The following is an 18,074-nucleotide window of genomic DNA, read 5'->3' as shown; positions in this document are numbered from 1 at the left end:
GGGGGGAGCGAGCGGGCGGGCTTAGAGGATTCTGGTCCTGAATGGTGTCGCCATGGTAACTCCTGACGTGTCAGGAAAGCGGTGTTATTGCCACCCCATAACTGCCACCAGAGGATCCTGACACTTCATATGTCACTAGCCACTGGCTACAGCTGGCCTTCTCCCATTTTAAAAGTGCTGTTTGCAATGGTGCACGCCTGTAAGCTGGGATTGTCTCCCAACTGAAATTAATTTCCTTGGCTGGACTGTTAAATAAACACTGATCTCCCTTTAACAGCCTCTTGATGGTTAATTAGGTTTACCTTTGTGAATTTATGACTCTCCTTAGTAATATAAATGTCTTGTTATGATTTTGTATTGCTTGATTTAATGCAGATGGTTATTGAATTCTTATTATTAGAGGATAAGACAGTGACTTGTTAAGCCCTTGCTGGGCTAGAATTAAAAAATGCTTGACACCTTTGCCATTCACTAATCTCAAATTGTAAGTATGTACATCCCAAGGAGAGTTGCAACTGTGGGTTGTGTTTTTTGTTGATTAACATGATGGTCGTATTCTATTTCATTCTAGCAACAGTTGGTTATTTGTCCCATGAAAACTGGATCACTTCACATTTTCTCTGTCATCACAGGAAGCCAAATTTCCACATTTAAACACATTGAGAGCACAGCTGCCAAAATAAAAGTTGCCAAATTAATTCTGCAATTGGAGTAGGAGGGAACGTGGTATCAATTTGGCTTTCAAAATGATGAGCACCTGTTCAGGAAGATTTGATTTTAATTTAATTGTGCACATTCACACTGACAACATAAGATTAACCTGACTTCCCTTTGCACACGGCACCCCAGGTTTGCTTAGTGTTTATACTTGGTTTAGAACTGAACACTTTGTCACTCAAGGAGGAATTTTACTGTCACTCCAGCTAAAAGGCTCGAATGACTGTAAGGCTAACACAACACGTTAGGCTAACATACTCCATTTTCTTTGAGGTGACTATAGCCTTTTTGAGGATATTTTTAAAAGACTGAAAATGTGAAAGTGTGACCTATTTAAAAGGTTCAGCTGCGAATCGAGCTTCTTATTTCTCATTTCTTCCTAATCAAGAGGAAAACTGTGTCTAGGAGTGATGACAGATGCTTTTTCTTTTACGTAATGCATTCTGGGAGCGTGGGAACTGGGCCCGCTCAGCAGACGGCGAGCTCTGCTTTTGGCAGCCCATCCCCCCTGTCCCTGCCTGCATTTTAGGCACAGAGACGCTGCCTACTGGGAGATGTAGTTCAGTACTCCCCTCCAGGACTGGCTTTGCCTTAAGAAATAGGTGCTCTCATTTTAGAATGTTTTTTTTTTTCATAAAATGTGCCTGATAATTACCAACTGAATGGCTTTAGAATGAAGAGGACCAATGGTCAATAGCTCCATAGTGGTAAGTTGGATGTAAGTTGATAAGTTTTATGCAAGTAGTGCTTATTAGGTGAACTTATTGAAGGGACTTAGCCAGTGGGGTAGGTTTTGTTTGAACATTGGGGGGGGGACATTAAGCGAGTGGGTCTGGGAAATTTTGAGCGTCAACCACTTCATTTCCTACATTCTGGTGAATTTTATGCACCAATTTGTGCCTTATCTGTATCAATTTATGGTGGAAATGCTTCTTTCATGTTTTTTATTGGGGGGGGCAAATGCACATGTTCTAAATATTGAGGGGGATGTATCCCCTGCTTCCCCCCCCAAAATCTATGCCTATGGACTTAGCCATGAAAGCCTTACATAGTACAATGAGAATTAGGCCTGACATTTCATGTTTAAAAAGAACTGGGAGGGGGTGGGGAATATTTCTATACCGGAAAAGGAATCAAGCATACATTCTGCTATTTTTGTTATGGCATAAGCCTGACCCTCCAGCCTTGAGTGACAGTTTTGTCTTATTAATGTAAATAGTTTGTAATATCCACTTGTGTTTCTCCCTGTACTGTCCTGAATTTCCTTGGACTGCTTTCTGTTTACATTTGCGCATGCCACTCGGGGGAAGAATCTCCCCCAACCAGACCATCTGCTCAGCAGATAACTGAATGCATAAATAAACAGATCTCCCATATTCCCCTCCTGTACGTCTTACAATCAAACAGTGATTCTTGGTCAAAATGATTAACTAATTACTTAAGTTCATATTTTCCGTCCCAGCTTGGGGAGGGAAAATTATGTTGTATTTGTGTTACAGTTAATTATAGTTCAGAAAATACCAAAAAATGTACAAAGAGTAGACATTTATAAAAGCTAGGACTTTTAGACAGTTTGAATCCTTTTTGGATAGAATGTTCATTTTCTAGCACTGAAGGCTTACAAAACTGATTAAGAAATGTTTTTTGGATTGATTATATTTCAGAGAAAATAATCAGTCAATGGTACAAATATTTGTTAATATTACCAGCAACCTAACATTACAAACAATGGTGTACCATTTTCCCCATGATAATGAAATCACATTTTGAATGCATATTCTGATTCACTGGAAATGTGAGAATAAAGATGAAACATTACATCATCATGATAGTAGTAATTAGTAATGCAGTATTATCTGATATATAGTAATTTCAGAAAATATTTCTTATTTTTAATAACAGAAAATTCCAATTTTGATGCTTAAGTCTTAGTACTGGAAAAACAAAATGTATGTTCCTAAGTAAATCATCTGAATTATGTTTAAATCTTTGCAGAGACTGGGCACACACCAGAGGTGGAAAATCCAGCGGTCAGAAAGTCCTGCCATGTGTTTCTTCCACTCATGAACTCAGCCAGCTGATTTCACTAATTGGTTCTACCTCCTGACTGAAGAATTGTGCCAACGAGTAAATCCAGGTGATTGGAACAAAATACTGGGGAGGACTTTTACTTTCTGAACCTGGATTTTCCTCCTCTGGCACACACCTTTACTGCTGCATATGAGGCCAGAAAGCCTTCCAGCGGCAGGCCGCGGAACAGACAAATCCGACGGTCCTGTAGACAGGGGAAGTGGAGCTAACGTGGGTAAAAATGTTGGCCTAAACCGAACGCAGGAAATGCCTTCCAGATGCTGTGAAACAGCAGGAAAACAATTGCTTACAATGCTGTTTGAGTCTGGGAGGAGACTGCTTGGCTTCGAGAGACTGGTCAGGCAGAGGGATAAGAATGATTCATTGTCTTCAGAAATCCGACAACAAAAACGCACAGCGCCAGTGACAAGCAGTACTTTTGGGTTTAATGGACTGTGATATTCACGTTTGAGAAGAGCTCCAGGAAAACATGATCCTAGTTTCGAGGAAATTAGAACAAATCAACATTTTTGTATATTTCTTTAAATAATACATTTGGCATAAGAGGGAACCGACGACCTTTTGTAATTCTCCCTACTGCCTGCGTTTTGAAACGCGCATGACAGGCTTCCCCAGGACTTTGCCTAATGTTTTCCAGACTTCTTATTTTTTCACTGCCAATGTGCAGATGCCTCAAAATGTGACGCCCTACAGTTTTTTTTCGTTTCGTTGAACCAATTTTTTCCAAATACCTAACCAAGTGAGAATGTGTTCTCGGAGGTCTACGATGCCTGAATTTTACTAACACCATGAACGTCTGAACCACAAAAAACAGACTCAGAAAGCAGCTGGGCATTTGATCCTGCAATAATATCACGAATGGAATTAGTATGACACTGGTGACCACTGTCCAAAAGTATTCTGTCAACAGTATGTTCTGTCTTAATCTGCTCTGTTGCTACATCGCTGATTTCTTTGCACAGCACGTTCAGCATTAGCAGACATTAATGCAGCTCATGGAATGAAAACAGATAACAGTTGCCTTATTTTTGATATCCAGGCTTCAAAACAGTTCATAGTAGTAAATAGTTCTCAGAATTGCTGTTTTTTTTTTTCTCACTGAATAGAAAATATAGATAGTGAGTAGAGGAAATGATGAGGTTTGAAATTTAGCCACTTTTGTTATAAACTGATCTGGTACCAGAATTCCATTGCACATTGTCCAACCTTTTATTACTAATTTCAAGCTTGTTGTTGCTTGTTTGGAAAAAAAATTTTTTGAAGGGAAAAGTTTTAAAACAAAACAGATTGTTACTGTGGGCTTGAGCTTTGGATAGCCAAATGCAAAGTTTTGGATTTAATAACCTCCCGAATGTGTGTAATATCTAAAACAAGCATACACCCTCTGATCAGTTTTTGTTTAATGTATGATGAAAATTTTTTTTTTGATAAGTGTATCAAGGGCTTCGCCTTGTTGGCCTAGATTTGTCCCACAATGTTTGTACCCACCGGTCACCCGGTAACATCTGTATTTCTGAGCTCATGCCATGGTAATATCCTCCTTCTTGAACAATGTTCCCCTCAACACGTCATTCTGATGTCTTCCTCGTGTCCTGAGATTTCACTCATGACCAGGAATATATACAGTCCCCGGTATTTCATTCCATTCATGCCAGCGATTTCCTGTCACAAAGGGCAACTCCAGAACCAGGAAGTGTACAATGGAAGATAATTAACATTTCATTCCGCATATTTTCAGTTTTTTTTTTCTCAGATGGAAAGAACAGGCTCCAGGCCAAGCAGACTTTTTCTTTAAAAGGAAATCTAGTGCCTTTTATAGACTGTGCACATTTTCACTGAGGTAGTCATCGTAGTCAAGAATACCATATGGATGATTTGTTTTTGCTTCACAATGTACTCTCTACACTTTAAGACTGAAGTGAAAATAAAACCGTGGACACTGTTAGGATTCCACCAGCTGAGCTTTCCCATAAATCTTTGTCCAGATGCAGAAATCTACCTCAAGGATAGGCATCATTATTTCTCTATTAAATGATGAGTAATAGTATATCATAATAATGGAAGCACTACTGTTAAACGTAACAGAACTGGTATCATTCCACACAGTACTGTTCCAATAGACTGAAACAAGATATTAGTCTTGTCCCTGAAACATATATTTCATAATATATGCATCTAGCTTCAAATGCAGTGCTGGCTTCTGGCTTCACTATTCAAAAGAAGATTCAAGAGTTGTGTCGTGGTACCAGAGGAATGCTTACATTAATCTAATTGCATCATTTATTTAGTATAAATGGCTGTTATAGACATGAGAAGTCAAATGTAGTCAGGAATGTGCTGTGCTTTGTCATTATATATGGGCCAAAAATTAAAATTATTGCTTTTCCTGCACAACATTACAAGTTCCGGGTTCACAGAAACAAACAAGAACAGTCTGTGAGAAAGCAAAACACTGACACGACCGAAAGTGTTTTCCTTGAAATGAAGTAGAAGGAACAGTCAGATAAGATTTTGAAATCGGACCCAGGTTTATGCAAAGCTCAGCCATAAATTCTTGTATCTTGGACAACAAGTGGCGTCTGTACTCTGTAAGGTTTTTCTCCCCCTTGCTTATTTTCTCCAAATTCCTAAGGAGGATTTTCCTGCCTGGCCACCCCAAAAATCTCTGTTCTCTGATCAAAGGCTATCAGTCCCATGATAGCCTTTGATCCGTGCCTTGTCTTTTCATGGAGAGCCCTGCAGCATCGCTCGGGGAATCTCATCAGCTGAGGCCTGAATTTTAGGGAGAATCTCTGAAGAATCCCAGGTCCTGCCTTCTTCTAAGATCAGGTTACAGGCACACAGCCTCTCCACAAGGGATTCTCCTTTCCCATTCACTGCCACACAGCAACATAATCATTGGGGGCTGCAGTGTAGTATGATGGGTGAGGAACTGGGCATGTAACCTGATGGTCACGGGTTCGATTCCTGGGTAGGACGCTGCCATTGTACCCTTGAGCAAGGTACTTAACCTGAATTGCTTTTGTATATATCCAGCCATATAAATGGAGGTGACATAAATGCTATGTAAAAAGCTATGTTGAGTAAATGGCTTTGGTCAAGAGCATATGCTAAATTCCTGTAATGTGATAAGCATGTGGGTCACATGTACACAATGTTCTTTGTCACACTTTCAGATCATTTCTGACCAAAAAAGTTTGTTCTCTTTTTTTGTGTCAAATGTTTGGTCTTGCCACTCAGTAAGTGGGTGTAGCACAAATCACAAAAGTTCATTCATTCATTTTCAGTATCCAAAGAAAAGGACAAGAATCTTTGTATTCTTTGTGCAACTCAGTATAGACTGAACGTCTAATGTCAGAACTGATTGTACTTTAGAAATATATAAACATACATAAATCCATGTGTTATGAATTTAGTAAAATAAAGTATATTGGTGATTTGATCTACTGTCACTTCCATAGAGAACACCTCTTCATGTCAACACACCTCCTCACTTCAGAGCACCTCACTAAGATGGAGATATCATTATGTTCCATTTCTTGTGATTGCATTCACACTGCCAACAGTCCAGTCCCAATCAATGTTGCAGCACATGATCAGATATCCTCCCTGAGTGATGGGTGGTTATCTGTTGCAGACAGTGAGTAAACATTCCCACCTTAACCACCATTCTTTGAGTTCCCCATAGATTATCATTCCTGGTCCAGGCAGAACACAGGGACTGCTAGTTTTTGTAGTTACTTAGTACTTAATTGATCAATTAAAGAAGTCAATTACAGTTATCTCACCTCACCTGGTTTCTTGGGTCTGAATTGGTTGCTGGCCTTAATGCGAAAACAAAACACAGCAGAACCTGCGGCCAGCCTGGACCAGGAATGAAGACAACAGCCCAAAGATTAGACTGTTGTAAACAACAACTAGTATCACACCACACTAGAGCCTGGGAGGGGGGCCTACACCAAACGCTTTAGTCATCATTAATGACTTGGCTCCATTGTTGATGAGCCCTCCATCCTGCCTGTAGTATAGTTGCTGGTGTGCTGGTGAGCACTAAGCATTGGCATGGTCGTCTGGCCTGCGAATGACCACCATCTAGCCACCTCCTTACAGCCAAATTCCTGGGGTTTGTAGTGCTGTGAGTCACCATTTACAGACTTTAATGTAGTTTTCACTTGCCAGGCTAGAGGTTTCTGGCCATAAGCACCCCAGGCTGCTAGTAACAATACCCTGACTTTTGCTACCAGCTTATCACAAAGATGATTTTTTCTTGATAGGTGGAGCCTATAGGTACTTTTCTGTGGTTTATTTACATGTCTATTGCCAGGTTAGATTTGAACCACAGGCTACATAACCTTGCCATCTGAACCCATTTACCTGTGTGAACAAGGATCCCATATAGAACATCAGCAACAGTCAAAGAGGCTGACGCAGTCAAACAGGCATCATTAAAAAGATGGGCAGCAGAATACACACATCATATTTTTATACCTCTCCTGAAAACATACATAATTCAAATATTTAATTATGTAAAGGATAATATTTTGACTGGCAGTACATTTTATTTATGTTCACACACTCTATCTTCTTTTGAACCATCAGAGTCACAGTCACAGAAGCACAGCTCATGTGAGGTTATTGTATGTCATTAAAAAGGGAACCAAACAGATTGTTTACAGCTGATATTTCCCGATCATCTGAAAGTCAAATGGGGACCAATACGCTTGTCGGCTGATGTTTATCACTGTGCAGTGACTTGCATTTGTCATAAATGGCCTATTGTCTTGTTTCCAGTTAATCCTCAGCAGAAAAAATCTGGTCTGTAATCTTGCCTAAATGCAGATATCAGCAACCGATTCAAACCAAAGAAACCAGTTGAGGTGAGTTGACTGTGTGATCTTGCTTTAATAAATGCTTCAATTGATTAATACAAATAGTTCAACCAAAATTAGCAGACCCTGTGGCCTGCCAGGACTAGGAATGAAGATCACTGTTCCAGGGAGTAATGTGTAGAATAAAGATCTTAAAAAATAAGGTTTCATTCTGAATATTGAGGGTTCGGTTATTAAATGGATAAACTGAAATATCTGTCACTGGAACTCTTTTGATTCAATATTCCAAATCATTACCAGAAATCCTCTGCCAAACCGACCAGGGTGCATAGTTTTCCCTGTGATAAATGGTCTGTATCACTTTAATAGTTATTGCCTGGATTGTCAGTGCATTACATCAGACATGCCTTGTTGAATTGTAATACAAAGCCTGTTGAAAAGTTAACTTTCTGTCCAAAGTTGTCCAGGGAAACAGAGTTTCCGCCCTCAGTAAATTAAAGTAATTTTCCTGTTTTTGTGTCAGACTTTCTGGAAATAAAGATGCACTGGTCATACAATTCCTTTACACTTGGTTGTTAATTATGTAACCGAAAGGCCAGGATTAAGTGTCAGGCCAGAGTGAAAGTTTACAAACTTGTATGGTTTGACAGAAGTACTACTTGAAATTTCTATTCTTAGAAATATAAACAGATTGTTCTAAAGATTTTGGGAATGAGGCAATAATGGTAATAAAGATAACATAAACCCTTTTATATTGTAACAGGGCGTAGGTTTCATGAAGCAGGAAGTTAGGAAAGCATTCAATTTCATGCACTGGAACCGCCCACACGCACAACAGGCTGTGTGAAAAACGATGAGGTCATACTTTCAGTCTGGGGGAGTGCACCAGGCTTGGGGTGACCCAACCTACTCCCTGATGAATTAGATTATCTCAGATATGGTTCCAGCACCAAATTAACAATGTTAAAACACAGCATGTTCTAGCTGAAAATAACCAGACTTAAATAGTTCCGAAATAACAAATCCTTATATAACAAATCCTTATATAAAATATTATGGACTAATTATATTCATTTTAGTAGAGTACACCACAGGGAAAGCGGGAATTTATATACAGCACACATAGTGACCAACAGCTATAAAAAAAATATGGTCTTCTGCACCATTATGACAGTCTGTTTTTTGACTACAGTAAAACGATCTCATTGACATGTCGAAAAAATGTTAACGCTCAGCCGTTTTACCTCAGTTAATAACCATGTGACTTATTTTCAACACTGGGCGAAACTGAAAATAAATAATATGTTCTATTTTGTCAGCTTGATAAAAAAAAAAAAAAAAACTTCCACCTCACAAAAGGCCTTACTGGTGTTTTCATTATGAAATAATAATCTTACATCAGATTCAATTCAAGTCTTTCATCAAGTGGACAATATCGTTTTGAATGAACTTTATAAGTCACAAAGCCATGAAACAGCAACATCACATGATTGATGCTGGCTTTCTATTTACACGTCAAGCTCAAAAATGTAAAAATTGATATACAAGGATTCATATGGTGCTGACAATATACTTAAAAAAAAATTCATTTGACTTTAATCCCAAACCTTTAAAACGTCCCTGCCGAATGCTCTCCAAGAAAACTCATGACTGACGCCAGTGAATTCCTGTGCCACTTTTAATTTGAGAAGAAGACAAACACTCCGCTTTACCTGACGGAAGGATCGGAATACATAATCAGTACTCCTCCAGTAGCAGCTTTGTTTATGCGCTCTGTGAACAGGAAGAACACCCAACCCCCTACACCCCCCCCTCTACCACCACCACCCCCCACCCCTTCCCCTCTCCCTACCTCCCCTGAAGCCCTAATTCATGTTGTCTGAAAAATGCTGACTGCTTCCCTCTCCCTGGCTGTGCTCCAAGGGGCCTAGTTTCACACACTCATTTTCTCCTCTTCTGCCGAAGTCTGTACAACTCCTCCTGTAGAACTCCCTCCTTAATACTTTGTTTCTATCCTTGATCACAAGTTAGTAAGTAAACTAATCAAGTAAAAAGGTAAACTGATAAATGGGTGAGGACAAGATCATTTTGTACAGTTTGTGCTAATACTTAATGTCATTAACAGTGCTCAAACTCTGTCTTTTTCCTTTCCTCTTCATTTATTTTCATTTTTTTGGTCATTTACAAGGCAGAAATTCAGTGCTCCATGTTTGCAAATTGGACCAATCACTGTTGTCCTGTTCACAAAGTTACACTGATGGGTGTGACTTCACACCATGAGGCAGATGGCCATTTTAAGCAATTTCCCAGCTTGAAAACAATATAGTTGTAAATTATCACCTCACGAGACATTTATTGAACTGAATATTATAAATGGTTCTGTAACCTTCCTGTATAGAATAATTTGAAACCCCCTGATGCAGGTCCTGCTTGACATGAAGAATGACATGCCCCTGTACAAGTGCTAAAGGTCATGTTTTTTCATTGGCTATTATTGTCTCCCAGCTAGACTGATTACACTCTCTCTCTTTTTAGCTGACCTCAGCATGTACGTAGCCTTCAGCATGACTTTTCACTGAGCTGCTTTGGAACTTATGAAAAGAAAATGTGCCACTTAGCTACTTTATTTTTAATTACTGGGTTCGCAAATGTATGGACCGCTGTAACAGAAAGGTTTTGAGTGTCTTCCTGGGGATGGGATGAGATTGTGTGGACCTGGGGCAGTGGAGGGGGAGGGTCGGTTGGGGTGGGGTGGGGTAATGACTACCATGGACATGCTTTTTCTCTTCCACCTTCATTTGGTGCACATTCAGGCGGCGGGCATCCTAGGTAATCTTTTATGTTGTATATCCCAAGAGCCGGCCCTGCTTAAATGTACGGTCAAGTGTTTTGGCTCATTCTGGCTTCTGATTTTCTCAACGGTATTCTGTTCAAAAACAGTCCAGCTGGAATTTACTGTGTACCTATTTCTTTAGTTAATTTCCTGATATTTACTGCTATAACAAAATCAACCTACAATGCTCATAAACCCATATCCAAAGACACTATTCTTCCTCACTTTTACCCTGCGCCTTAATACACTTGCACCTCAGTAAAACCTAATTACTGGAGCTTAGCTGGAACAAAAACTACCATACACATGTCCCCTGGTCTATAGTAGAGGTATACCGCTTTAGTGAACTTATCATTTTACGAAATGCCTTTGTAATAGGATAGAGGACAAAGGACTGTGAAAACTGCCGACTGTGCACGGTTTAAATTTCCACACCAGGGTACGGAAATGACACCCGGAGGTATTGCACATTAGCAATATTTGAAAGCGCCCACACGTGTCTGTCAGGACATTGCGATGGCGCTCAGCTTTGAACCGTGAAAAGCCGCCTCGGTGCGTTCAGTCTTCTGGCTCCGTGAGTCACATGACCAGCCATTGACCTCCAGCGTCTGGTACCTGATACAGCGAAACCTCTACACATTAACAGCACTTTGCTCTCCTCTGGGTTTCGTATTTTAACTTGTTTGGCAAAGGTAAAATTCTGCTGCTGAGCTGAGTCAACTAAAGACATGAGAAATGCCCTGTCTTTGATCGCATGTGCATATAGATTCAGAAAGACGTTGGACAGAAGGCCAGGAAGATAAGGGAAAGGGTAGATGGATCTGAACGTCCTGAATGATGTATCCTCATGATGCAGCTGTGGCGTAATGGGATATTGCCTTGTTTGAGGTTGTGAGTCAAACTTGATTCCTAATGTATACTTATTAAACAGTGGACAGTTCTCCCTTTGATTCATACTGACTTGTCTGTGTCATGGAATCCCCCAAATACACAAATACTACAGGAACCATTTTTTAATTGCTTTCTATAAAAACTCCAAAGGAACAGCAAAATGAATGTGAGAACATTGAACCTTCCACTTATACAAAAATGGACCTAAAAAAACCATTCAAACAAAACTGCAACCATAAGGAAGATGACCTTTTCAGTATTTGTTTACCTTTTCCATTGCTTATAAATATGTGAGAGTTTTAAATTTGGTTAGAGTTCTGTTTTTCTCTGACAAAAATACATTTCAGCACTAAACTATTTTATTCACTTCGATACTCAAAACAATGGTGTAATGTCTCTCTGCTTAGTCTAGTTGTGATGTTCATCATCAATAGGTCAAAGATAAAAATCTTCAATGAATTTTATTTATTGGCTGTTGTAAGTATGTATGTATGCATGTATTTGTCTGACTGAAATGTATTTGCAATGACAGATTGTATCCATTGTTTACTCAGGTTATCAGAAAATCTGCTAAGTGTAATAAAGCAGATACACTTATCATTTACTGCAGTAAAATTAAATAGAGGAGGTTTCCATATCTGAAGGGAGGATTCTGTATTTGGTGATTAACTGGTTGGTTCACACCATGAGAAATGTACACAGTTTCACCACTTAATTGTGAATCGGCTGACACAGTTATGAACATTTTAAACCTTTTATTTCCTCTTTGGTTCAGAAGTGACTATTGTCCGACTTGTTTTTTTGTATTTTTCTGCCACCTTCCTCTGGACTGAACACTGTTATCAGATTCTGTCATGGTTGCGTGACATTCAGAAACAGGCGGGGGTATTTCACAAATGCCCGCCTTCCTTTTTAGCTAGATCACACACTCGGACAATAACATTTGTAAAAGCCTTAATAAGTCCGGGAGACATGCCAAGATTTGTACTTTTGGATAATCACCAGTCACTTGTGTACTTAAATCCTGATACTGCCAAAAATTTCAAATGAAGTAGTAGCACTTGAGATTGTGTAAACTAGCTCTACTTTGATTAATTGATTTGTTTTTGTTTTTTTTTTTTAAATGTAATTGGGTGCGGTTATTTGTTTGATTGAAATCTGATTCATTGTACTTGGTTCCATAAAAAGCTGGATTAAGAGTGCGTGCTTGTCAACAAAGTTCCCTAAAACAGTTGCTGCGGGCATTTTATTGAAACCTGTTCTCACGGTATGTAAGGGATATCACTTTCTTTTCAGGCACTCTGATTTCTCAGTGTTTAAACAACATTTTTAAGGTTGCTGCATGACAGCAGTTTTACGCTGAGAATAACTTGCTTTAGGTTCCATTTTTCTTTTATTCTGCTTTCATGACCAGGCCCGAAAGGCTACAAATGACATTAGAAGCATTGCAACCTGGACATGACCCACTGCTGTGCAAACGTCTTGTAAAAGTCCACCTTCTGCTACGACATAATGCGTGAGCTTACTGATTGGCATGGGTGTGAATGGGAGCAGTGGATGAGAATCAGTAAATCGTTATGAAGAAAAATGATGGTGGCGTTATTCAATTAGCCATCTGATGCCTGTGTGGAACCTCACTTAGCCAATTGATCTGGTTGTTTTTTTGTGTCAACTCATTCATCTCATGGGTTTAAACCTAATAACAGGGTAAGCACAGAAAGCTCTTATCACCCCTCCTCCTCTCTCTGTTTCTATCCATCTATGCCTTCCTTCCTCTTTAGCTGTTTCCCCCCCACTATGTTGGCAAAAACATAAGGTTATATGTTTTCCTCCCTTTAAAATCAATTAGTCAGTACTGTTATCAAAAGCTGTCCATTTCCCCTTTCCCACAGACCTCTGGGTAAAATAAGCATTGTACCAGCAGGCCGGGCACAAAGGCTGGATGCGTAGGTTAACGGAACTCAAGTGCCACATTCCAGACCCAAAACGTCATGACGTTATTGGGCAGACAGAACAGGGCAGGGAGTGGGACAAATCCAGCCAAAAAACAGCCAAATTTGGGAACTCATTCGGTGCCCTCCTCAGATTCTCTCTCTCTCTCTCTCTCTCTCTCCCCCACATCCTCTTCTCGGTACGAAGACATGTTAAACATTCCGTTATATTGGTAGGTGCTATTTTTATGTTTTTTCCCATACCTTTCTATGAGCACAGGCACCTGTTTAAATACACGCTGTCTATACATTAATAGGGGTACACCATCCGTGTTGTGCAAAAACCTTGCTAATATAGATTGTGTGCATGCATGCGTATGAGCATGCATGCCTGCATGTGTGCGTGTATGTGGGTGTGCGTGTATGTGTGAAGGGCCTCTGAATGAGGCAGAAGCAGGAGAGCAAGACACTGCAACGCTGGTCCGCAACACAGGAAACAAGAAGCACAATGTGAGAAGTGACATGAAGAGGCGCTTTCCTGAAATAACTGTAGAAAGTCCAAACATCTCAAATTCAAAGACAGTGTATATCAGCCTTCACGTTGTGAGCAAAGCATGCGCCTAACCATGTAATCATTCACAAAATAACAACTAGGGAGATCATTTGCAATTTGGGTTTCAGCTGGGGCTTCCATTCAAATTGTGACAAACACACAAAGAGCAAAATTACACACAAACTGTGTCAGATCATGGTGTACTATAATTGTGACCTCATAGGGGGAGGACCTAAACCATTTAATACTCTTGCAACCATGGCATTTGGAAAATAAAGTATTTTTTCTGAACAAAGTATTATGACATACTTTCGAATCCAGTTTATGTAAACTGTTAGTTAGCACAATAAATAAAACACACAGGAAGTTGGGCAACTTGGTTTTTGGCTGTTCAGTAGTTGACTAATTACAATTCATTGAGACATAAATAAAGCGATGCCTGGGGCTTTCATTAAACCATCAACTGGCCTACTTAAGTATTCAAACAGTGGCTTTAGAGGTCATTGAACAAAACAGCAGAGCAACAGGGAGAGTCTACGCTCCGGTGCCAACACTCAACTGCACTAGGAACACAAACTTTAATTACGAGCTGGAATCTGCAAACATTAACAGGTTCTTTTAATGAACTCCTAAGTTAAGTCCACTACAGAACTGAAGCATATCACTATCATCACACAGTAATTGACTCAGAAATGCTATGGGTAGATATTCTGAGATATGTTGTCCAATATTTTCTAATAAAATATGCTGTAAATAAAGATGATATGGGGATATTTTATTTCCACGAGAAAGCAATTGTTAACCCTTGGATGAGGGATTAGTGAACATTTGCACGTTTGGCCAAAGGCTTGGTGGAAATACAGATCTGTACAAACTTCTTGTTTGTTTGGAGTACTTCATCAAAGCCTATTTTAAGGCTTCTTGAAATATGAAATCAAATTAGGATCATGGAACGTAAAATAGAGATCTCCCTGTTTGCCCACAGGACTGCTCTTATTACATTACGTGTTCCCTCATGATAATCTGCATGGAGCAGACAGAGGAATCCATTTGCGCGAGCCAAGGGTGATTTTTCTGTCACAAAACGTGCTACTATGAATTGTGCTCTGGAATATTCCGGAATGGAAGGATGTTGACTGAATTCCCGGTGTGTCTCTGTGACACTGGAATGTTCCTACGCCTCCCTTGTTTCCCGTGTTCCTTGCATTCAGCGAAAGAAACCCAATAAATCTGATGAGACGGGCACAAAACAAACCTTGAGCAATGGCAACTGCATTGTTCAGCATCTAAAGAATTCCTGCGGCTCTTTTAATAAAGAATCTACAGTTAAGTGCCTGAATTCCAGATTGCAGTTCCAGAAGCTCTTTTAATAAATAATCTACGGTTAAGTGTCTGAATTCCAGATCGCACAGTTTCTGTTATAGTTTTTAATATCAAACCATTGCAGTCCTTTAAGAATGGCATGGTATGACCTTCTGTTCTGCTAACAGAATGATCTGAAATTAAAGTGAAGTTCTCCCAAATGAGAACAGCTATCTGATGTAATATTCAACAGATCTCTCATTTTCAAAGGGTGGCATATTGCAGTTGGGACCACGTCGCTGTTGTTTCATAAGCTTATGATAATGGCTCCTGCTCCTGAACCATTCTGAGGGGTACCAGCGGGATTACAATCATCTGCCATTGACTGCTGGATTTCAGGAAGCAGTCTTTTCCCTACTACAGTACTGGCATTTCCTCCACACAGAACAATTTTCAGTGTTAAATTGACTCTTACACACTACATGCGGTCCCTTTTGGACTCATATGTACTCTGTTAGAGCTGAATTAACACTGGACATTTTACTGCACATACTCACCGCTACACAACAGGGTAGCAACCTACACAAATAACGCACATGTGACTGCATGCACTGCAGTTGTCTTTTCAGAGTTCCTCCCTCGGGAACAGGCTCACATTGTGCTTAAAGATGTACTTATGTTCTCGACAAAAATAGACCACATGATAAAGCACTCATGTATAATGAATAACTTCCTTTTTCTTTTAAACAAGAGTAGCCATATCATATGCATATCATACTAGTATGATGCTGTTGTTAAGGCTTTCACAATACTTAATGTGTCAGGTCTTTATACATACTCCTTTGAGCTGAGAACTACTTGATAACATCTTGGAGAAGACGTTAATGAATATGTATTATAAAGGAAGGCTTCTGCACAAAAGGGTTTACAATATTATGGAGATACTGTACCCTGGGAATATCTTAAGAAACTACACGTCTCTCTAGTGGAAAGACAGGGCCCTGCATCAACCTTTGCCATGTTGTGAAAACAACATTTTTGTCACATTCTAAAAGGTTCAGTGGCATCCACAGTGATGCCAGGAGGTAGTCCTAGGAAATGTCAACGTGCAGTCTTGCAGCATTTCAGTAAACCATACAGAAATGAAGAAATGAAGAAGCTAATTTTCAAAGCAACACAGGAAGCTGCAGTCGCATCACGGACATGAGTGTGAGGCTTTTGTGAAACAAGAAGCCACAGGATGATCATTGACTTGACAAATTGGATGACATGTTAGCCTTGCAACATAAGTAACTATTTTATTGGTTCCACTAAATAATTGCAGCAGTAGGTATGTTCCTAGATACCTGTGATCCAGGCTGTCCCATTCTCTTTGTGACCACAAATTTATTTATTTTGAATGCAAATTTAAATTGCTCACTAAGGACAATGGTCTGGAGAAACTGGCTGAATGGTGAGACGCCATTGCGAGAATTTGGATCGAAGCTCCACCCTCATGGGAACCAAAATGCTAACATGGGACAAAAATGCTATATTTAAACATTGATCTTGTCATTCCATAATAGATCGAAAAACACACAATGCAGCAGTATATTGTTTCTAAGACAGAGAAAGACTTTCCTACTCATAAAATCATTAAATCATTAAAAGAATCACATTATAAATTAATCTTACAATACACAGGCTGTGTGAAGCCAACATTTACTTCAAAATTACAACATAAAAACAGCTTTAAGTTCAGAGAATCATCAAGTTTTTAGCAAAGCAGGGTCCAAGTGTAACACTTTACTGTAATGTTTATTCATTAGGAGTGTCTAATATTTACATGCTACTTTCACAGCGTGAAAGGGCACTTGTACACATCCTGATTAAACAACATCCATTGTCACTTGGTGCGCTTCTGAATTTCCTCAGAGAATGCAGAAATGGTTTTACAGCAAAAACAATTGGGTGGGGAAGCTCATGCTGAGCTTTTCCAATGAGGACGTCATGCTAAAGCACAGGCCTAGTTACAGATAGAGCTGCTCAGCTGTAAAAACAGCGCCCCCTGCTGCAGCATCGCATCATCAGTAGCCAGCAGATATATTATGTAACAAATGTTGATTGACAGAAACAAGCCAACCAAATTTCCCCCAAGAGACAATTTCTGGGAAATCTACATGCATAAGTTATGATGCAGGCTGTGGATTACAGGTATACAGGTAGTGGATTACAGTGTAATGTATTCGTAGTGCTGTGTCCTGCATTAGAGATTATTTTCACCAACGTGTCGGCAAAAATATTTTTATTCAAATAACAAAATAGCACATTTATAAAAAAATGATTCTATGGCCCATGAAAAAACCTATGAATACCTATACAAGTAAATCATTCTTGCATGTATGCAATCTCAGTCAACTAAAACACAGTGGCTCCATGCACTGTGGTTTACTGCCTCTATTCCCACTGCTGCAGATGTCCTGGAAGAGCACGTGCTCTCTCACATCCAATTAATTTCTAAAATCACAGTAATTAAAAGCCAGTAGAAGGGGAATCATGGTAATTAGTCCCATGGAGGGAAAAGCAGAGCAGGGCCCATTCTCCGACTGTCGTCTTTTTGGATGCAGAGCATCCATTTTGGTGTTATTTAAAAAGATGTGGATGCAGGTGAAAAGCACAGACACTTCCAACAGAACCTGCTCAAAGCTTGCCAGTAGGCTCTGGAAGGAGTCAAAATTTGTACGCACTTGCTACACTCAGCATTAGCATGCAAAACCACTATAGTGGGAAGGAATACAGAATTTGAAATGCAGAATTAAAAAATGGACACTTAAATAAAACGTGGAGACTTTTTTTTCATGCTGCACTCAGTTTTTAATACAAAAGCAAACATATTTGAGTAAAGTTAAATGAATTAATAAATACATGCACACATAACACTTTGAGCA

The sequence above is a fragment of the Anguilla anguilla genome, chromosome 10 (assembly GCF_013347855.1).
Source record: "Anguilla anguilla isolate fAngAng1 chromosome 10, fAngAng1.pri, whole genome shotgun sequence".
Taxonomy (NCBI): Eukaryota; Metazoa; Chordata; class Actinopteri; order Anguilliformes; family Anguillidae; genus Anguilla; species Anguilla anguilla.
This window is presented reverse-complemented; position numbering follows the sequence as displayed.